Source organism: Ptychodera flava, unplaced genomic scaffold, assembly GCF_041260155.1.
Source record: "Ptychodera flava strain L36383 unplaced genomic scaffold, AS_Pfla_20210202 Scaffold_51__1_contigs__length_905262_pilon, whole genome shotgun sequence".
Lineage (NCBI taxonomy): Eukaryota > Metazoa > Hemichordata > Enteropneusta > Ptychoderidae > Ptychodera > Ptychodera flava.
Genome location: NW_027248373.1, coordinates 144,315 through 167,900, shown reverse-complemented (window position 1 = coordinate 167,900; position 23,586 = coordinate 144,315). Strand labels below are relative to the sequence as shown.

General features: G+C 36.7%; 1 long non-coding RNA gene across 1 annotated transcript; it reads right to left on the bottom strand.

The window, feature by feature from the left end:
• Positions 1 to 5,682: 5,682 nt before the first annotated feature.
• Positions 5,683 to 10,639, bottom strand: LOC139128391 (uncharacterized). Its single transcript, XR_011551284.1, has 4 exons — positions 10,483 to 10,639; positions 10,170 to 10,222; positions 9,210 to 9,324; positions 5,683 to 6,059 (listed from the first exon to the last, which is right to left on the bottom strand). It is a non-coding gene; the product is annotated as an uncharacterized lncRNA (long non-coding RNA).
• Positions 10,640 to 23,586: the final 12,947 nt, after the last annotated feature.

Here is a 23,586-nt window from a genome sequence, read left to right as displayed (position 1 = left end):
AGGACCAGAAACTTTGGGAATTTTAGAGCTGTAATCATTTACACGCCTTTTAAACTTGCGTTGTAAAGTATTTGTGAGCGACACTGTCATTGACGCGATATTATAAATGCTCATTCAGCTTATTCAGTTCATTCAGTTTATTCGGTACTTAGGCCCTCCGGCCTATACATAAAGAGAGTAACAGCAGTATATATTACAGATCGCTAGTCAATGCAATAATTGCATCCACAAAAAAGGGAAACACAACTCCATGCTTAACTTACGCATCCGATGGTAAGTTCTCTCCCTCGTTTTTTGCTAGAAAAATTATTTACTCAGATTTCTCCATGTAGCAGTATATAAAAGAAGTATCTTGAATTTGTATATTACAGGACGGTTAAAAAAGTAGGAAGAAATGTAAGTAACTCTCAGGTCATTATACGTTGGACATGTGAGTAGAAAATGGTACTCATCCTCAATGAGTTCAAAGCTCACATAGTCTATCTTTTCTTTGAATATTCCATCCTCAGAGTGTGTGGTGATGTTCTAAAGCAACAAAGACCATGTTTGAAAACAGGGTTATCTATACAAGTCATGTAAAGTGCTAATGCCTGGTCTGTTTTAAAGGCAGAACGAAGATAAAGTTTGTTGCTATTGTTAATATCATTCAGCCAGCGTTGTGCATAGATATCACTATACCTTTGTTTGAAAAGACGTTAAAGCACAGTTTCATGATCAACCCCCTGTTCCCGGACTTCACCAAATCCATATCTCTGCAACAAGCCTTTTATTCTGATGGTCCATGAGTCTTACCGAAACATCAATCTTGCTTTTTTTTTAAATTCATAACATTGGTAACCGATTCATTTCTATCCTTTTTCAGAATTCTTAACCAATATTTAATGATACAATAAAAAATATTAGATGCATATATGCTGTCAATGTTGGACTATACAACTCCCCTCGCATAGCAGAAATTGGTGTGTTGCTTTATGGTTGAAGTACGTGGCGCATATGGCACTGTGAATTTTTTCGATGTGTTATCATAATAAATCTTAGTAATTAATATGACCTTTTGTCTTTATAAGTCATTCTGACACTTGAGGCAAGGAGTAACGTAATCCACAGTATCCAGGCTCCCGCGTTTATTTTAAATCTAGCCGCTGACAGAATAAGTACGTAGCGCATATGGCACTGTAAATGTTTATAGCAAAATAGTTCATCTCATATAGTCAGATGTAATATCTAAGGCCTCCCCGATCTTTTATTGCACCTTACGTTTCTACCAGTCTTATAAACTTAAAGAAATCGGCAGTCATACTATATTATTCTTTTCAAAGTATCTTTAAGTTAACAGAATGTCTACAAGATGAAAGCAAAAGACAGAACGTGTAGTCAACAAAAAACCTAGCACACAAAAGGCAAAAATACATCGTCAAATTATTCGGGAGAGCAAGAACAATTTAAGCAATGACGTTTTGAAGAGAATGATGGGAGCAAATCCTTTTCAACACCTTCAACTCCTATGACCCAATCTATAATCAGAGTAGCATTGGGGAAATTAGTGTGTACAATCTAACCGATAACATTTAAGGTCGTTTGCCTAATATCCTTGCCAAATATACTTAGCAGCCTACGATACCTATCGTAAAATTGCTTCCATACGAACACAAGTCTTTTAAAGGAGTAACAGTAATATTAAAATTTTCACAAGAGATATTATGTCTCTTAAAATATTGAACACGTGCTTGGACGGTGAATAATATACCACAGGATCACGAAAATGGAATGTTTCTTTAAGGTAGTACGCGTCTCGAAAATGGAAGACTTAAACATTTGCTTAAACGTTTTCCTCCTAAACAAATCAAGAATTAAAAAATCAGGGGTCACCGTGCAAACTGTGGTACCACAAAAACAAATCACTGGACATCTACCTGTGATAAAAATTCAAAATTGCTATTATTCCTGTGTTAGCTCCTTCGCCGAGAAAATATTATTTTCGATTTTCGAAAAGCTAAAACGGTGAATTTTTCCTTACTTCATGACCTTTAAAATTAGCCCCCATAAGATGTAGATTAGAAAAGAATTGTAAAAGTATGAGAGTCGGGATATCTCTCCCCGAGGCGCGTTACAGAATATGCGGCAAAATTAGCAATGTTACAATAAAATCATCCCATTTGTGATGCTCCAGGAACAGAGGTTATAATATCAAGACGAAACTAGGGAAGGCAACTATGTAATTTCTTTAATCACTTGCTACGATAGATAAATCCTTTGATGGTATTCCCTTTGTCAATTGTTCATAGAAATAACATTATCGATGTAACTAAATTTCAAATAAAAGTTGGAACATTCTCCTCTATCATGTATAAGTACTGTACTCACCAATGATAACATCCTTAGATAGAAAATGGGTTTCCACGAGGTTTGAAATATATGTTGTCGTCTCATAATCGGGTATTCTCAATAAGACCCCTCCATTCCTCGAACAATAATCATAAGCATAGTTTGAAGTTGAAACCATTTCGGACAAATGCAAGTTACCACCAAGGTCAAACAGGTCATCTGTTTTGCAAAATATTAATAGGAATCATGCCGTGTATCTAATTAGCTCTTTTGTTACATTCTGTTAATCCGTTTTAAACCTGATTTACATTCACAAATCGACTATCAACAATTTGACCACAGCTTGAACACTATGGGAGTGAAGACACAACATGGGCATAAGGACCTAAAAGTTAAAAGTATGCGACGGTCTACTGGACGACGGTGGTTGCGGGGCATTTTGCAAAAGTCTTTCAGCAAAATGTTCCGAAGCACAAAAGGCAATTTCATTTAAACTAATCATCGTAATTGGCCTGTGAATTGCAGTATATTTGGAAGGTCAAGCACATTCATTCGTTGGCCTATACTGAACTATACACTTCGGCTATGCATGTGTGGATTTATCTATCCAATTTTATTTGTGATCAGATTTCGGGCGATAATTTACCAAGTCTTGTTGCCATAACAGGGCATTCGTCGTAAACAATTTCCAGCCTTTTAACGGCTTCGGCGACAATTCATACAACCTCGATGCGTTTTTGCCACCTGAGGCCATTGGTGTATTTGATTTAATTAGAATATCATTGTTCCAAAGACCAATTGATTTTCCAAAATCTATCCTTCTAAAATAAAAAGATTGAACATCAGGAAAACAATTTTTGAAATAGTTACATACATTCAAGTACGCCAGAATAACCATCTTCGTATTGGCAGAAGAAAGGATATTCATTTTCACATTTTACGTCTTTCCATGCCAGTGTACTCCTGTATAAAAGGAACGGAAAGTGAACGTGATAAATCCTAATTACCACGAATTTTGCAAAATCCATAATGTCATCTAGGTACTGTTTATCACATGTGACCTACAGGGTAACTCATCACAAGTATGATGCACTGAGATTTATCAACGCCGGTTAAATTTCTTGAATGATTTTAAATTCGAGAAAATTGTAACTATCATTTCCTGCCTGAATATGAATCCAGTTATTGCTCATTAATATTCATTAAGATAAATAACATGTTTATCTAGATAATGTAGTGTGTTATGAAGTTAGCGCAGTCTACATATTGTTCGACGTGAAGTAGAGGACGATGCGCCGCTCTAACATTTGAGTGCATGCCCTATTATCATGATAGCATTTCAACTTTATACATTCCACGTTCGTGAATGGCTATAAAACTGGCTGAGTAGTGACTATTTACATACAATATGATTAACTGTACGTTGGCTATCAATGTCAAATGACAGTATCGAACGTCTTTGAGACCGCGCGTCTGACAGCATTGTGCAACTATACAAGAGACCTGGCACAACCATGTACTAGGATGTGCATAGCTATGCTACAGGGTTGTGCTAGCATCTAGTACAGTGCAGATGAGCACAACCCAGTAGCATAGCTGTGATTTACATCCATGTAACAGAGTAGATTTTTATGCAGTCCTTGTGCATGAATGTAGCACGAAACCCTGTAGCAGAGTCAATTTTTTTATAGTTGTGTCACAGGGATGTGTGAAACAGCACTGTGATTAGACTACAAATTAGATCCCCTTCACTATGGTTTCCTTTCACAGCCATGTCCCAGTAGCTCTGCTAAGAAGTCTGACACAGAGGTGTGTATACCCTTGTTACATTACTTTACACACATGTGTTGCAGGGGTGCGTACAGACCTTGTACAGTCCTATTGGCCACACATGTGTACCAACCCTGTGTATCATTTCAGGCATTCTCATTGCCTTGCATTTGCACCTTATTAACAATTCTGTACACTATGAGAGTGTTTATACATCTCCACACAACACCTCTTTCATACAAAAGTGCTACAGCAATGCATATGAAACATACAAAAATGATACATTTTAATGTCAGAAATTAATGATTTATTTCACACTATTTCAAGTTTTTAACATAGTGCAATACCTAAAACCCACAATGATATAGGTCAGGTGTGAAGTAAGCCAGATAACTGGTGTCAACAAGAACGTTATTCATTCATCTTGAATTTGTAGCAAGGTTGACAAATGCACATTGTATAATGATATGAACAAGCAACCTAACGTCTGATGTGGCAAATAACTACTTATGACATGTGTTGATACAGAAGACTCAAATCTTTTTAGCAGATTTCAGGATGAGCTGACAAAAAAATGGCAAAATAGATGCAAAAATACGCAATTGAAGATTGCATTATAATTGAACGTTTAACATTAATATCATCCTAAGAACATGTCAATCAAAGCTATCAGACAAGTAGTTTTTTGAGAAACAAAATTTTTTCACAAAAAAATGGCAATAATTGCCAAAGAATGAAAAAACTGTATATTTCATCATGCATGTAATTTCAATATATCACATTAAGTTCATCTGTAGAAACCTGAAGACCAAATATCAAAGCTATCAGGTCAGTACATTTTGAGTAATAGACTTTTAGACCAAAAATTGCAAAATTTTGCCCCAAATTATAAAATTCATCATAATTTAAATGTATCACATTTTGATCATCCCTATGAACCTGTATACCAAATATCAAAGCTGGCAGACATAAGCTTTAGGTGAAATAAATGTTTGACCAAAAATGACGAAAATTGCCTTAAAATGCAAATTTGCAAATTTCTGTAAAATTTGAAAAAATCTGAAATAGATCATCCCAACGGACTTATATCTCAGATATTAGACGTGAAGTTTTGAAGAAGATTTTTGAAAGATTTTACCAAAAATGACAAAAATTGCCTTAAAAATACAAATATGCGAATTTCAGCACAATTTTATTAAATCTAACTGAGGTCACCCCAGTAACCTGCATATCAAATTTCAAAGTAATCGAACATGTGGTTTCAGAGAAAAGTTTTTGACTGAAAACAGCATAAAATACTCAAAAAATATGATTATGCAAATTTCATCAACATTTGAACAAACCTAACTGATGCCACCCCAAGTGAACTGTACATCAAATTTCAAAGCAATCAAACATGTGGTTTTAGACCCAGCGAAGAATTTTATGGATGACAGATGGACCACAATGGTGATGCTGGATGACACTTGACAATCAGTCTATTTGATAAGTGCTCCATGTCGCTGACAGCGAAGATACAAATTACCACAAAAATGAATGTCTCAGAATTACCATTTTTAAGTAATTTCCACTGAATCAGACTATAGAACAGTTGCCGTCTTTTAATACTGCAATATAAGTTAAATGTAAACTATGTTATAGTTATAATTTTAACAATTTGCAATAAAATACTTGTTTACTCTATAAAAAGGATAATGGCTATTGTGTTGAAATATTTTTGTCCGGATTACATTATTTTGAACTCTGCTACATGATGTGACAACTCTACATGTAGTTCTTTCGCAGATATGCTGAATACATGAGTGACCAACGATATTCTTAGCATTTACAAACTCGATATCATCAATTAATCGTAACACTTTGCAATTGTATGGGCAGTACTTGGATATATCTATAAATTTCTGAAAACCAATGTAGGCTTGCTCTTGAACATTCACACATCTTCTTAAGAATCCATATGCAACCTATTAAAATAACCAAAAACTAACATGTAAGTGCAAAATATTACCAAGTTTGGGAATATGGGCAAGTACTTGCAACGTCCTTACACGGAACACCTTACATCATAATTTAGTTGTGATTTTCTATGCCATATGTAGTACAAAATAATCTGGATTTTACAGAAAAAGTCGCACTACCATACCATGCACGTTGCATTTTGATTGGTCAAGCAGAACCAGGTGACTGACCACAAATACACAGTAATGGTTTGTTTACATGCCCGTGAATATGAATAATAAGATAAACAACTCAAAGTATTGTAACTTTACAGCTGAAACGTAATTCATAATCAATCACAAAATGAAATGGAGCACTTGTGGGCCAAGTTCAGATACATTTTTCCTGAAAACATCTCCGGATTAGCCAAATTTTTACAGTGCACATGACAGTGTGTCGCGTATTGCTCAGTTCTGGGGCCAAGTTTTCATACGCTTTGGAAATTTTTGAAAATGTTGATGGTTTTCTTGGGTTCGTTGATAATATAATGGAAATAACATACTCTGCCCTGACCATTAACATTTATTTAAGGGCGCGGCAAGCCTTACCCATTAATTTTTTGCTTTCCTCTTTTCCTTGCCCATAAATAAACATTAATGGTCAACACGTCACCTGTTATTTCTATAACATACATACATACACTGTATGCATATATGTATGTCTGCATTATAGACATGTATACATATGCATACTCACATACAGATGTACATACATACATACATATATACCTGCAGACATACACGCATACATGCTTATATACATTCACACAGACATAAATACATATATACAACATACATACAGATAGACATATATAGACAGACATAAATACTGACATACATGCAAATAAATATAGGCATACATGCATACATATACATGCATACATGCATACATTTGAGAGACATACAGACACATACATACATATACATTGATACGAATAGGCATACATGCATATATATACATGTATACATACATCCATACATATACATACATATTTTACATACATACATATATACATACATACACACACACACACACACAGACTGTTCCTTGGTTTAAAGTATAGCTTAATTTACTACCATATATATACTCCATGGTTCCATTATGGTTGTAATATGACTTTAATGTTTCAGACAACTGCGGTACGCTACATAGTGTCCTACAATGAGCAGAATTAGAACTTGATACTTATTTCCTAATATAATCCTCTTTTTACCGGGCTCTATAAACCATGTAAAAAATACAATTGGCATATAGAGGATTGATTGAAATCTTAAAGCCGCCGTTCTCAATTCCAGGATCACGCATTAGTGGGTACTCCACCCTGTCAACATAGTATCGTTTTCATCGTTTTGCGTCAAACACCGCTATATTAGTAGATTTACAAACATAAATTCACGCCGAAAGTCGATGAGCACATCGGAGTACGTACCGGTACATTTTGGCATGAGGTGTTTTCACCATACTTGGTGCGTTCGAGTTACAGATTTCACCGATTCCAGCAGTGTGTCGCTTACAAGTCAATATACTGGTATGCAAAAAACACAATCTGCATCGTTCGAATCTCTCAAATTCTTAGAAGTAATGTTTTATTAAATTTGGAAACATCGGTGTCGAAATAATATAAAATGAGTACTTCCTGAAGATTGAACCATGATCCTGACGTACTCAACCAGCCCAATGTAAAACTTTTATGAGGCCAAGATGGCGGTCAGAAGTCAGAAAACAAGTCCAGATCATCGTGTATTAGTATTACATTATTTGCCAATTTGTGCTGCGAGACTTCGTTTGAATTGTAACCAGAATCGTACAAAAATCAGATGCATTTCGAAAACTCGGACAGGAAATCTCGTATATTTCTCAGACGCAATGAACTTTGATCGATATGCAGCGGAACTGCATGGCGCCGGTTATCGATAAGATGGCACTTGCTCACGAGGCTACGTACACTCGGAGTGACGGCGGAACGAAACAGAGGAAGTCAAATCATCCTTTTTTAGCTCCATGGTCAAATAAACATTTCGTTTATTAATAGACTCACAGAGGTACAAACGACACTCCATGGGAAACTATACACGGATACCGTACCGCTTCACACCTCTGTGCCGGGGTATTGAACATTTCTTGATTTGTCATTCTGAGTTTAGCATTTGTTTGGCAATGACAACGCGTCTATCTGACTCCGACTCTCTCGGAAGTATTGGGATATCCTTGACCAGACACACGCTTGGCGTGATGAGCGATTTTTGGCCCGAAAACAGCATCTGATGCAGGCCGATGACATACTCGTCAAAAGAAGAAAACTGATATGCCATTTTGCATGACTTTTGTTGTCCGATCGTTATATCCAAATTTGCCCGGCATACCATACACATTTGCCATTGTTGGGTGTACGGTAGAAGCCACAAAACCAAACCAAACGGCCCTTTTCAGGGTCATCAAACTTTCCAGTAAGAGAGAACCCGATAATACATTTTCTTTTTCACGGCACGTCTTGTGGAGGGACAATGTCCACAGTTACTAAAATGTAATCGACTTGAATGTCGTCTGATCACGTTTTTTATCCCCAGCAATGCGGTGGATAGGTACAAAAGTTGGAGAACTGTGAAGAAACTATTGCACACGTCTTTCGACACTGGAAATCTTGACACATATTTTATTTATTTCAGTCACCATTAGCAGATAAGGCGAATGCTAATCGACATTAGGTACACATCCAGCTGACTCGTGTCTGACTTTGCACAAGATTTGATTGACAGTGGTATTCAAATCCCAATCGGCGTCCCCTGGATCGACATTCTCACTGCCACGCACAATTACTCACTAAATTGTCCCGAAAACTTATCGGTTTAGAAAATATGGAGTCGTTATGTATTGATCAGATATTTACCCTGCTGTAGAGCATTCCGATTTCATAATTTTGCATAAAAAACACGCAAAAAAGTGCAATCTGTCGAGCTCTCAGTTCAAGCTACTCGCACAGCGTCTCTTTGCATAATGAGCGTCCTCTCATGTAATCCGGTATTTATAACCCATGGGCGTCTTTAACTCACAGAATGCTAGTTTGCAGGTGCATTTAATTTTTTTTCCATGCGTGCAAAATACTTCTAAAAACTTACATCTTCTGTCTCTGACTTGTACGAAGCTGTCTGACCAATTCTCACCATTCTCTTTTCTGATTCTGTGTATACTCCGCCATAGCACTCTAGATTTTGAATATTGTCTCCTACGGCACTTTAATGAAATAAAAGAACCTTCTTGAATTTTACATTGAAAATTGTGTGATGATTTAAAAAAAACAATGGCTTCTGAAATCAAGTTGCAAGTTTGTCCTATTTATGAATTACACATTTGCTCAGGTGTAATTACAGAAAAATGTGACCTGATCAAGTATATCAGTATTTTCATTACATTTCATTGTTGTCCAATTACTCTTGAAATGTAGCTTGTTCAGTACATCACATCATTACAGTTAAGAATTGAATATGTGCTTTCTATCATCTATCACATAATATTATGAAGGAGACCAATTACATGTGTGGATCGACCTTCATTAACAACAACTTCTGATAATATGAGTGCTTGATTAGACAACCAACTGACCCACCTGCACATATACATAAAGGATTGACAGGTCATTTTCCAAACTCATGAGAAATTTTGAGATCTCGCATGGCTGTGTAGTTTTGTGATGGGATAAACACATATGTCAAATTTCATATTATCAATCATTTTAAACAACACCTAGTGTCAAAAGTGTTATGAAATCTGGGATCTATTCAGCTTTCATGTAAAGCACAACCAAATAACTTGGTTAGAAATTTGTTGCTATGGTCTGTAACCAAGTCTCACAAGACCAATGCAATAAGGAGTAATCTTTGTACTATGCTTGAATGAAATTGATCCAGGAATCTCTGAGATATCTGCGTGAACGAACGGACAGACGAACGGACGGACATGACCAAACCTATGCCCAGGGACAGTGTCAGTGGGGACTAAAATCACCTATCGATAAGTCACTATTCATGAGTGTTTCATGATGATTTCTAAAATAATTTATTTTTGGAACTGTATACTACCTCTTTAATGCTGTTAATTCTTCACTACTAATGTCTGTCATACCATGACTTTTCTGTAATACAAAAAAAAGCAATAGAACTGAATACTGAAAACTAAGCTGAAAGCTATATGGCCGATGTCAGTTCAACTTAGTAACATCAAATGTTGCTCTAAGAATGTGTAGTAATCATAGCAGTGATATCAGCAAGGTGCTGACAAAATGTAAATTTCCTCATTTATCAAATATGTGATTCTATAAGAATCACCTGGTGATCTAATGGTAAATAAATAATTATAGCTTGTTTATTTTTGGAAAACACAGAAATGCCATACCAATGCAAGTTGACCATGGGTCTTCACGTGTGTATTGCTGCTGCCATTGAGAAATCTCTGAACATAATCTGCATCATATAGTTTTCTTAGCTTTGGCCCACATTGCCTACAGGAAAAAAGAAAAAACAAGTCATTGCTGATGACAGTCTCTGGTGGATTATTGTGTTTGAATTATGGTGATTGAATTACCGGTACATGCGTGGTAGCTTCATTACTTGAAAGAGATCACACTTAAGATGTTACATATGAAATTTCAGTTGAATTGGTGTGTTGGTTTTGGAGAAGAAGATTTTTAAAGATTAAATCACAATTTTCGCAAAATCCAATATGGCGGCCAAACCTCGTGACCGATCCAAATGTGGTTTGCAAACTTGAAAGAGATCACTCTAAGGATGGTATGAGTAAAATTTCAGCTCTATCGGTGTTTTTGTTGTGAAGATTGTAGAAGATTTTTGAAGATTAAATTGGTATTTTCGAAAAATCCAATATGGCGGCCAAATCACGTGACAGATTAAAATGTCTTTTGCAAACTTCAAAGAGATCAATTTAAGGATGACATGAGTTAAATTTGTTGACAACAAAATTAAAAAAAGTAACTATTATATTGTTGTTATTTCAAACGTAATGTAGATGTCCTAAGAATCGCTACAATTACATGGACGCTATCATTATTTGACCCAATACAATCTCTCCAAAACTAGAGAGTTAACATTCGGAGAGAGTTGCATTGGGTCAAATAATGATAGTGTCCTAGTAATGATTCTTACTCTTAGGACATCAACATTGCGTTTGAAACAACAACACTATACTATAGTTATGTTCGTTGAATTTTATTGGTCAACAACAATGACAACAACAACAACAAAACTAATAAACATAAACAACAATGGAAACAACAACTTCCAGACTTCTGGGTCCCCTGTTATTTAACAAATCAACACTTTGTTTCTTGTTCTTCACCATATCAATAACATATAAAACGTAACATGGGCCAGGTCCATGTATACATTTCGTTAATGATATCTCTAACCTAGAAGTTTGACCCGTCGCTCGGAGATGCTCCCCTGTCTTACTATAAACTTTCTACGGTCCATAGACACTTGCTACAGGGTCCATGCTCTGAACATGGAGGTAGGAAGCCCCCCTCCATGCTCTGAACTACTAAGCATACGGGCCAGATCACGGTCCTGGCTAGCCCTGCGTATATGTCTGTGTGTTCCCGGCGTTATACGCCGTATAACGCCGGGAACACACAGACCTGTCAGACTTTGTACGCAGAGCCGGCTAGGTCCTGGCCAGATCTGTTCTATTTTTGTACATCCATGATTAGTTCATTAGATACTTAGGGTCTATGGTTTAACCGTAGACACAATATTGTTACTAGGCAGCGTTTGCTCTTTCGGTGCTCCATAATTAATGACGGAACGCTTCCGTCCAGCGTTCTGATTGCATGCATTGACGTCGCTATACGACTGTTTCACGTAGAGTAAGTTATCGTACATAGTTGACCATTTCTTGCGTGAAAATATACGCAGGGCCGTATTTCCGTGGCCCGATGACAAAGGTATCGAGTATCGATAGCATAATCAAAATCAAATAGTATTAGATCAAACTGACATCAAATTTATAATTTTAGGTATGATAACTAGTTATAAAACCTTACTTTTTCAAAAACAAATCAAATTTGATCAGTAATTCTGACTCACAAAAAGTAAAAAAGTAATCCGATCGTTCCATCAAAACTTGCGAATGAACGTTAATACATTTCTCGTACGCAATGCGATTTTTTTTTATCAGCATTCACGACAGTCATATTTATACATGTAAATAATCGACAAATGAAATATTTAGAAAAAACTTTTAACTTTTTTGAAAGTCTCTACCGATACTTACCTGAGATTTACTGTACATACGGCTCGCTCGACTGGTCTGTTCAGGGCGCAGACGACACTGCAATATCTTACCAGCTAGAGCCCGGAACACAATCACGTGATCACCTGAGTTGGGAGAATTTGAATCGTTCTTCCTCAGGAAACTCATATTCGTACGTTCTGCACAACGCTGTCTTATTTCTTTTGCTGTCAGTCTCATTAGATTATCTGTGAAATGTATATTTTATGCAATTGTTAAGATAAAAGTTATGATTGTGATTCGCGTTGAGAATTTTACTTCACTCACTGGCGATAGTCTCTTACAACCTCTAGGCACGAACATTATACCCGGCCGGCCCGGGTCATGCAGGCAGGGCATGGGGCAAGTTCATGAGATATCTTAGCCAATCATAACACCGGCAAAACGTTTCATTCATAAATTTCACGCCCTTCGTTTCTGCTGTCGGTGGTTACTAGTATTTCTTTTCGTAAATTTAGGATTCAGAAATTATATTTTATATGAATTCATGACACGACAACAACATATTGCGGGTACAACATTACAAATAATCAAGAATAAAAATATTAACCGGTGTTGTTTTTACAATCGTGAATCTGTCTTTTGGCGGCCGTACATTTTGACACGGTCCCTCCACAATGACTTTGACGACAACTTCATTGAACGACGGACGCGGCGCGAAAACACGTACACATTAAGTTTTGACTTTCCCGAACAGTAAAGCAGTCGCATCAACTTCGTGCAGAGCTTTAAGTCAAAGGGCCAAGAAAATGGCATCAGAACCCAATACCACAGCCAGAATCCTTGGGTATCTGCACAATCTAAACACAAGATTAATCGTCGTTGAAAGGCGTTTACATACTTTGGATGATAAAATCGACAACGTCAGCGACCAGCTTGGCAATGCTATTGCTTTGTTGCGCAAAGACAAACTGGAAAACTTCAAAGTTGGACGCGGCACAGTCTTAGAAGTAAGTGTTTAAATTTTCGTTATTTATTTGAGAGTTTTCTTTCTTTTGTTCATATGACATCACAACACCACATTTTTCTATTTGAATATTGATGTGTAAAAATTCTATTCATAAACCAAAGCTTATAATAAATATTGGGAGGCTTTAGGAAACATATTGTTTCCCACGTACTCACTATGGGATGTGCTAGGCCAGTCCACCAAACCCTAATTTTTCACTTGCTTAAAAGGAAATCTCGCGGGATTAGGAAAACAACTCAAATTCACATAAATTTTACAAAATTTTGGAACTATGGCTAAAAAATGCAGGCAAAATTTTTTGTCCTGACCTACCCTAACTCTGAAGGATGTATTGTATTGTATTGATGTTTTGTTCTTGCTATACTGCACTTTCTGAAGTGTGTTGTTATGCAATAAAGTGATTACAAAGTAATTACAAAGTGATTATATACAGGAGAGGCAAAATTTAACTCAGTCCTAATATGTTTGAAAGAGACCAAGTTTACCATACAAGCATAACTTTGAATGTTGAATGGTTATTGTAGCCTATATAACAAGGTGAAAGCCAATCTCATGCAACATTAGTGTATTTAATTTGAAGGCTTCCATGAAACAAAAGTACCATCAAGGAGACACAACATGCTCACATCCAGTTTGAATTGGTCCATTGAAGAAATATTTAAACCAGAAAAACAAGAGTGACAAAAGCAAGGTCTACAACCTGCATATCAACTTCTATAACAAAGGGACAAGCAGATCCTAATACATAAGCAAATGTCACAAAAAAGTCAGCAAGAGAAGGCCTTATCTCAGCTTTGTTTTCTGGATCAAATTTTCTACAAATTTCCTACAAATGTTAACAAATATGAAAAAAAAATATGTTCACAGCCTTCAAAACTGTCTCACAACATATTCTTGGTTGGTATAGGTCATTTAAGGTCATAAACTGTGAAATTTACCTAAAATATACAAATTTTGATTTTTCCCAACACTTTAAGCAGTAAATATTTATCTAATAACATCCCTCGGGACTTTAATACCAGATTACAAAGCTATAAGACAAGTAAGTAATTTTGAGAACAGGTTTTCTTGACCAAAAATGACAAAATTGTCTTTAAAAATACAAATTTGTACATTTCAGGACAATTTCAACATATCTAACTAGTGTCATCCCTGGGAATCTGCATACCAAATATAAAAACTGACTGTCAAGTGGCTTTAAAAAGAAAATATTTTTTACGATTTTTGGACCAAAAATGACAAAGATTGCCTAAAAGCAGTAATTTTTCCAATTTTGTCTTCATTTCAACAAATTAGAATGGTAACACCCTTGCAAATATCCAATCCAAATTTGAGAACAATTGGTCCAGCGGTTTCAGAGAACAAGAATTTTTAACATAAAGTCAGAAAAAAAAAACCCCAAAATTCAGCAAAAATACAAAATTCAAGACATCTTCACAATATTCATAAAACTGTATAAGGTCCACCTAAGGTACTTGCACACTAATTTTCAAAGCAATCAAAACAGTGGCTTTTGAGTTATTAATTCTTGAACATTTTGACATTTTTGAAGCTCATTTGCATAATTTTGGCAATGCAACTTCATTTGAACAAATCCCTTCTATAGTCCAGGATGCATCCACACATACATACATACATACATACACACACATACATGCAGATGCCACTGACTTCAGCTTATATGATAACCTCACATTTTATACAAAATGAGAGAGCTACAAACAAGTTCTGATATAAACTTTTAGAGACTATTTCAATCATTTCTACACAGGATAAACTTCTTCGAGTATCAGGGAAGCAGTACTTCCACTCTCCTAATAGGACTGTTTCCAGTAAACGTGCCAGGGTAAGGTATTTTTAGGTATTTCTTTTTGTAAATGATTTTGATTACCCGGTACTCTGTAGCCATGTTTTTCTTTTCAAATTTATTGAACACCAAGATTAAGCTGAATGATATTTCTGATCTTTGTTATTTCATAAACACAAACCATAAAGAAAAAGATAATATGCCAAGTATCACTATCTGTGCATCTTTAGCCTTTTCAAAAATTTAGTCCTCTTCAATGAAAATACAATTTTGAGTGAGAAAACTGTCCCTTTTTACAATACATTAAATGCCATTAGAGATTTCAATATTAAAGCCGCAGTACCATTAACTGTAACTTTTGAATAACATATATCTGACCCAGTAAAAAAACCAAGCCAGATTCTGTTGAACCCACACTTAACGTCAAATAGAGACTATCTATTTCTACTGACACATACAAACATTAAAAGTATTATGGCTTTAAAATTATATAATTTGATTTTTGTTCTTGAAAATAATTCTATTGTCATTCTATTGGTCATGTTTTCAGGAATTAATGAAGGCCTCTCTCACGCAAAGAGAGTATGAGGAAGAGAGGAGAAATTGGTCTCCTGGATCAAAGAGAAATTTTGTCAATGGAGACAAGAAGAGCAAAGAAAGGTATTATTACATTAATTTTCATGTTATTAGTTTTTATCTTACTCACCACATTTTGTCAAGAAGAAAATCAGTCGCTTCACAAAGTTATGTCATGTAATAGTTAAATCTCAGCAAGAATGGCAAGAATAAAATAGAATAACTTTGGACTCCTTTAGGTTACTACTAGTACTGACCATTTTTACAACCTAGAACTAACATATATTTTTTAATTAAACATTTCTGGCAGATCCTAGCAAAAGACAATGGCATGACAAAATATGGGACAATGGACACAGAATCACTTGTCATATCAATGTGCCGCAACAAGAGAATAAAACATGACACGGTCAGCATGTCAGAGGTTGCACTGATGGTAAGCTTAAATGCACTGTACCTTTTGTTTTCTGTAGTTAGACTATACTCTCCGCATTGTTGGTTATCTTACATGGGACTGCCAGTAATGAAGGCTAATGTGTGGACTACATGATTTCTTTGTCTAATATAAAAGGGGTATAGGAATTAGAGCTTTGTTGTCTTACAGAAATCAAAATCACATTTAAAGAATTTCATTTTCTTAACATCATCAAATTTTGGGAGAAGTGCAGAATTGCACGACTGAGAAAAAAACAAAACATAAATTTCATAATTGTGTGGTGATCTATCTTTATGGTAATACTCATTCCAAACGATCGATTTCAAAAATTAAAAAGACATAAATTTGTACACCTTTTCCTAATGTGCTTTTTATAACTTACATTTCCTTTACAGAGAAAATTTGCTCGTTCAGCTTATAAAGAAGAAGACGGTGATTTTTTCCATCAATTTAAATTATTTCGTACGGCAGAAAACATAATGGAAATTAATAATGATAAGAGGGAACAATTAATCGCCGAAGACAAACAAATCGATTACTCGGCAGGTGGCTTCTTTCGCGAGGAAAATGACAGTCAGCTGTCACCAACGTTTCCTCATCCATTGTAACTAGTAATTGAAATAAATCAAATCAAATTAAATTTGAAACGTTTAATCTGTGTTGCATGCAAAAATATTTTAAAAAATCATTTTCGGATATGTTTATATTATATAGCTTTCATTGAAGAATTGTTATTTCAATTGAATAAATTCGCTGTTTTGATGCTTTTGATTGAAATTTATAATAAACACTACAACAGTAGATCATCGTTTCTCTCTATATCACAAATTGTATTTGTCATTGTTGCATGAAGCCATAATAATAATAATAATAATAATAATAATATTTTTATTGCTTGCTTGTAAATATAGGACTTACATCACATTTGTGGCAATAAAAGTGTGATACAAAAAAATTTAAAATTTTCTTCAATAAAGATAAAGTATTACAGTATAATAATAGTAGCTAATAATAAATATAACTAGGTATTTCTTTGTTTATATAAAGTAAAAATATAATCAGCAAGTTGTTCATTAAAAGATAACTCTTGTTTTGTTAGTAGAGAAATAAGCTGATTTTCAGTATCGTCGTTTGGGAATTGATTTTACTGAAAAAGTACTTTCTTTGGACTTTGTATTTCTGACAGACTAATAAAAAGTGTGTTTCATCTTCAATACTGTTGGTGTTACACTGATTGCAGTATCTTTCAGTAATTGGGGTTTTTGGAACAGTGTGTCTCCCTTTTTCAATTGCTAGATCATGATTGCTAATGCGAAGTTTGGTGAGCAATTTTCTTTTCTCACCTTGCAACTGTGTTAAGTAGGGTTCTAATCTAAAATTACCTTTTATTTTGGCATACATTCTTAGTTTACTATTTTCATCAGTGATCAACTTTTTCCAAAAGACTTCATAATTGTTTGTTAAATTTGTTTTCATTAAACCAGTTATAACTTTGTGGTGTTTAAGTGATGGAGCTTTATCAAGGAGAAAGTCCATTCCATTGTCTTTAATTAAAGCACTTAAACAGTTAAACCAGGATCTATTGTTAGTGTTGTTTACCATTTGCTCCAGAAAAGCTTCTTTAGCAAGATTATAATGTGGCAGTTGTACGATATGAAGCCAGTGTTTAACAATATTAAGTTTGATCTCCAGTAGAAGTGGAATTGTCCTAGTTCACCCCTCACAGCGGCATTACAAGCTTGTCTATTACACTGTAAAATGTTCTTACAAAATTTGAGGTGAGTTTTTTCAATTGCTGATTTATCCCACTTCTTGTAATCCATGAAATCTTGTCCCCAATAATATGATTGTATGATTTACTCACCTCATAATCAGCTACTTGGCATGATTCATCGGTCTTCTCTGATGCAATAATTATAGCCTGTATAGAAGGTTCATTTTGGATTTGACGATTAAACGACCCCTACGGATTCTAGCTCTGCATGGCAGGGCTGTGTGTTACCAGGCCGTATAACGCCGGTAACACACAGCCCTGCCATGCATTGCTGCGAATCCGTAGCCTCTACCACTCTGGTAGGTTGGTCATTGGAGTGGTAGCAGAACACGTCAAGGAGTGGCAGGGCTCGTTTTCGCAGCAATGCCATGCAGAGCTACTACGGATTGCAGCTACACTGCCACTGGTCTTCTTTGCATCCAATATCCTGCCCCTGGTCAGTTGAATGAACAATCGCGCTGCTTCTATGCTTTCACAGATTCATCATCACCGAACATAAACATTGGTCACTGGACGCGTACTGAACCCAGGTGAATGTGCCTGACATGATATTGACACTGGCCTGGTGCCTAATTTCCGACATTTGTGCAAGCTAATCTGGACTGTTCCGTATGACTGTGGCGACCATACTTTCGTGTTTCATATAGGGGAAGTTGGGGAGTTCAAGATTGGAAGAAAACAAACAAACACACAATGCACCTTACTCCAAAGTATGCAACGTAGATTTGGTGCTGTAAAAACACACAGCAAATCAAACAAAGTTGTAAGAAGTAAGACGTCTTGGTTAACATGGTTTATTTTCAAACTGACACGATACAAGTAGTTTCAAATTCGTACAAAAAGTACACCGGGGCAGCATCAGTACACAGTGGGCCTACCATTGGATAAATTTACTGTGCTAGGGGGTCATAACGTGGTTCCTTCTGTGTTACCGGTTGGAGGCCATATAACGCCGGTAACACACAGCCTAGCACTCGCACGCAGAGAAATGGCTGGTGCAGTGATGTGTGTCGAGGTGTCACATAACTGTGAAAAAAAGGACTGGTACAGTGATGTGTATTGATGTGTTGCTTGACTTTGTAAAATAGGCTGGTACAGTGATGTGTGCTAGGCTAGTACTAGCTGGGTTGTGGCAAATAACGCTGTGACAGTGAATGATATGAGAGATCCTAGTACTGAGATGTAAAGTAAATCCCTGTAACAGCCCATTATTCACTGCCATTCACAGGGATATGCGCATCAGTGGCACATGCCTGTGGATCACATCTATTTCTCTGCAATGTTTGTCAAAACACAACAACAGACAAAGTTTTCACAAACTAGTACAGGGTCTGTCACTCCACAGGGCTGTTACAGGACTTTTTACAACTGTGTACCATGTGTTTGAATGTCACAGGGCTGTGGGGGTTCTCCTGTGTATGTACTGGTCAGGCATCCTATTGCCTATAGTAGTTTTAAACTACAAAAAGCTGTTACACTACTACAAAGTTTCGTTTAAGACGAAATGCCGAGTTTCTTCTCAGTGGTTCTAACATAGAGATGGATGTAGATCAGACGCTGCAAGACAGCAAACCAGACAGATATTGTGTAACATACACCAGAACTGAACATTCATCTACATTGAATCGTTGAATATATTGCATATTATCACATTGGCTGGCCCGAATCTTCACCTGTGTGACGTAGAACAGGATGGATAAGAAATCCGAATTACCCCTGTTGTACGTCATGAACCAGAACTTTTAAGCTCATATTTGGTTTTGTACATAAATACCAAAAAGAGCTTATATGATGAGTCGGTGGCGTCTGTATCTCTGTATGTATGTATGTATGTATGTATGTGGGTATGTATGTGCGGATGTACGTCCGTCACACACAAAGACTCCCATACCGCAAAAGCTACAATCTCAGTATTTGGTGTAGAGGTAGATGCAGGGGTTGAGATGTGAATTTGTTCAATGAACATGTCAGTGTCAAAAATGTGCAAATGAGGTAAGAAAAAAAGGGAAATCGTGCAAATGTGCAGGAGTCATGGCATGCCAGTGACTGAAACAGGCTTGAGTCATTTCCTGTCATTGTTTATGAACTGTTGCATATTACAGACCTGCTCAAACCATAGACAGTAGAGGGGGGAAGACTCTCTATGCTCAAACTAAGAGGGGACAGCTGTAGTGCTGTGCATGTTGCTAAAGTTGACATCCAGTACGTAAAGTTTCAGAACTTATTTACTTTTGTCATTCTTTTTTCCTGGTTTAAATATTTCTTGTTGTTTTTCTGTGTTGTACTGTGCAGAAATCATTGTCATAACATTAACGTAGAATTTTCCTGAACGGAACAGTAGAAACAATATTTATTGTTGATCTTTGGTAACCATACTGGTATATACCAATTCTGATCAAATTTGAGCGACACCGTATAATTGCGGTATTTTTTCGTGCATGGTACCGTTCATACATGCAGGCGTCGCGACACAGACAGATTTTTTGTGATCAATGCCGTGCTAGCTCTCACGTTATTTTTACAAAAAGTTGACCCGATAAATCCATACATAGAAACATATAAGGCATATTTGTCCAACGAAATTTCAAATCGCTAAACTATAGCTTTTCCCGAGAATCGAATGGAGATACCGACGATCGTTTTATTTTAATGGCTCAGTAACGTCGCGGCTCCTGTCGAGTCGTGTAGGCTCAATGTGGACGTCGTAGCTGGCGATCCCAGTTGGCGATAAAACCTAAACCTACACCTCAACGTAAGTTCAACTGAATAAATGAGTACAGTATAATCTTCGGGAAAGCGACAAGCATAAAGTCATTTGACTAACAACGATAAATTTCCTTCATCGCACAAAAATTCCGTTTATTCTCGCTCGGAATCAAACTGGCAGCGCGGCGCAAGGCTGTAGCAAAGACATAAGTTGTTGAGCTGTGGAATCCGATATACTTCTAAAGTTGACTCTGACAACTCAAAACAAGAGTTTCCGTCAAGGAACAAAATTTGGATGTATCCGTGGTCGAGATATGTGTCACAAACATCAAAGTCCGTAAGACGAAAACATTGACGACCGAGATCGGGATTTGAGAGTTGACACCGGCAGAGACTTCAGCGTTGTGGGCACAAACATGCAATGAGTGTGTCCGATCGAACGGAATCTTTCGCGCTCGCCAAGGTCGTAAACTTGCGTGATATTTTGAAAGCCACGGCACTCTGAGAATAAGAATTACTGTTTCGATCGTGTCGTTGCAATTACTTCATAAATCTATTTATAACTAGAAAGCATTTGCAAGCAAAAGCGAAGTTCCAGAGACCAGAGCAGCAGAAAAAAAGAGATGTGTGACGAAGATTGGTGCAGAATGAAAGTGCTTGGGATTTTAATATTCAAGCACGTACCTATAGTGAGGGCTGATACAACAACAGAATACAACTAAAAGCAAGGCAGTCCAGGGAATTACAGTACACAGATTACAAATGCCTACATGTACGGTAAAAACGCAACAGATACATACGGGGGCGACAACGCACGGAAATGTAGGCCTATATCAGACGAGAAGAGACATCGGATCTAGGCCGTTGAACTTGAAAACCGTGGCAACATGTATTTTCATTTGATTAAAAGCAATTAACGCTTCATCTGTTAAGAGTTTTTACCACTGACTAAAACAATTTTCATTACTGACCGTTTGATCTTGGAAAGTTGAGTTGCTTTTACGTGCAGCCAACGCATGCCGGTGTGGTGACAGACAGTTCACTATGAATGCCTAGCTCTGCATGGCAGGGCTGTGTGTTACCGGCGTTAAACGGCCTCCCACCACAGCCCTGCAGACTGATATAGAAAAAACTGCTGGTGGCTCCTCAGAAATACGGCGGGCAGTTTCTCCACCGAAACAGCCGATTTTGAATCCAAATTTTGCATTGATCTTCGTTTTCGAGCACACCCACCTCGCCTAGGTACATGATGTGCGCACCCGCGCTTGTAAACTTACCCAAAGCCTACTTTTCTCTCTCTATGCGAGGGAAGCTTTCGTATCCGCCGCCATTGTTAATCTTATTCAACCCATGAGCACTCGGGCGAAAACCAGCGTGAGTCTAAACCAAAGGAAGGCGTTAAAACGTAACAGTATAGCCACATACGGCGATTATTAAAAAAAAAAATAAAAAGCAAAAAGCAATAAAAAACAAAGCGAAAGAAAGCTAGAATTATTAATAGCTGAACGCACTTTGATATTTGTGCAATGCAAATAAAAAATAAATGAATAAACAAACAAGAAATGCCCGTAAAACACGTCCGAGCTGAAGGATGACGTCATAGCGTTTCGCAATGCATTCTGGGTAATGAGGGTAAAATTTGTATATAGCATGTTCCATGGTAGTAGTACGAGAGAAAGAAAGAAAGAAAGAAAGATAGAAGGAAAGTGAGCAAAAACTAACAGTCCCAGAGCTGGTCTCTGGAACGAAATATTCTAAATGACTCAGAATACTATGGCTATCCGTCGCGCGCTAGCACGGTGAAAGTTAGGGAACGAGCACAATTAACGGCAGGGGGGGGGGCTGGAAGAGAAAATGTGTGGTGCATATATTTTTTACAGGCCCCCTAACACCAGCAAAACTTGAGTGCCCCCCCATTTTTGTGGCCCCCTCCCCCCAAAAAAGATTACATGGGTACAAAGTTGTACACATATATAATCCTTATAACTTTTAATATATGCTTTAGTGAAAACAACATTCTTGCATTCTTGAAATAAATAATAAACAAATAAATATTAAATAATAAACAAACAAAATAACATATGTTCAAGCTTTTACTACTTGTAACACCTACAGCTACTTTTCAGTATTATGTTGTGCTATTTTAATCTCAAAGAATGCTGAATTACCAAATACCTTATAAACAATCTACAAGTTCATTCAGTGCTGTTTTAACCAGTTTCAATAATAACCAGTTTCAACCTAGCCTCTGTATCATTACCAACCATTATTATTGTTGACAAATGAAGTCAATTTTCAATAATAATATTGCTCATTTTACACATAACAACTACATTGTGAGGTTTAAGACTTGGTATTTCATCATGCTACAAGAAGTTTAACAAGGAACTCCAGCTTCAACAAGGAACAAAAATGTTGAAAAATATTCTCTATCTGTCATGGTGTAAAAACTTTTGGTGGCTTACCCCTTACCTTCCGTGGAATTTTCATGGCCCACCCCAAGAACACTCATTTTTTCGTGCCCCCCCCCCATTTTCTCTTTCGCCCCCCTGCCGTTAATTGTGCTCGGTCCCTTACGTCCGCCAATGGCCGACTTGCCTTGGCATGGCATCGGTATAGCGCGAGACAATGATTGACATGCTCACGTGACCGAATCCGTACGCCTGGTTGGTGGAGATACCATTCGCTGGATCAAATTCAGCTTGATGGGATTTTTGAATGAAAGTATCTCCTGGGTGACGGGCCGCTTTACTCTTTAAATGAAAGTAATCCGCGTAAGTAAAACACAAATCGCGACAAAATTAATGCGATTTGTTTGATTTTGATCCATCTACGTCAAAAGAAAAATAAGAAGACTGTTCATGTGATAAATATATAATCTTAATGGTATTTTTCTCTGTTTGACGTCATCGTATACGAGTGTT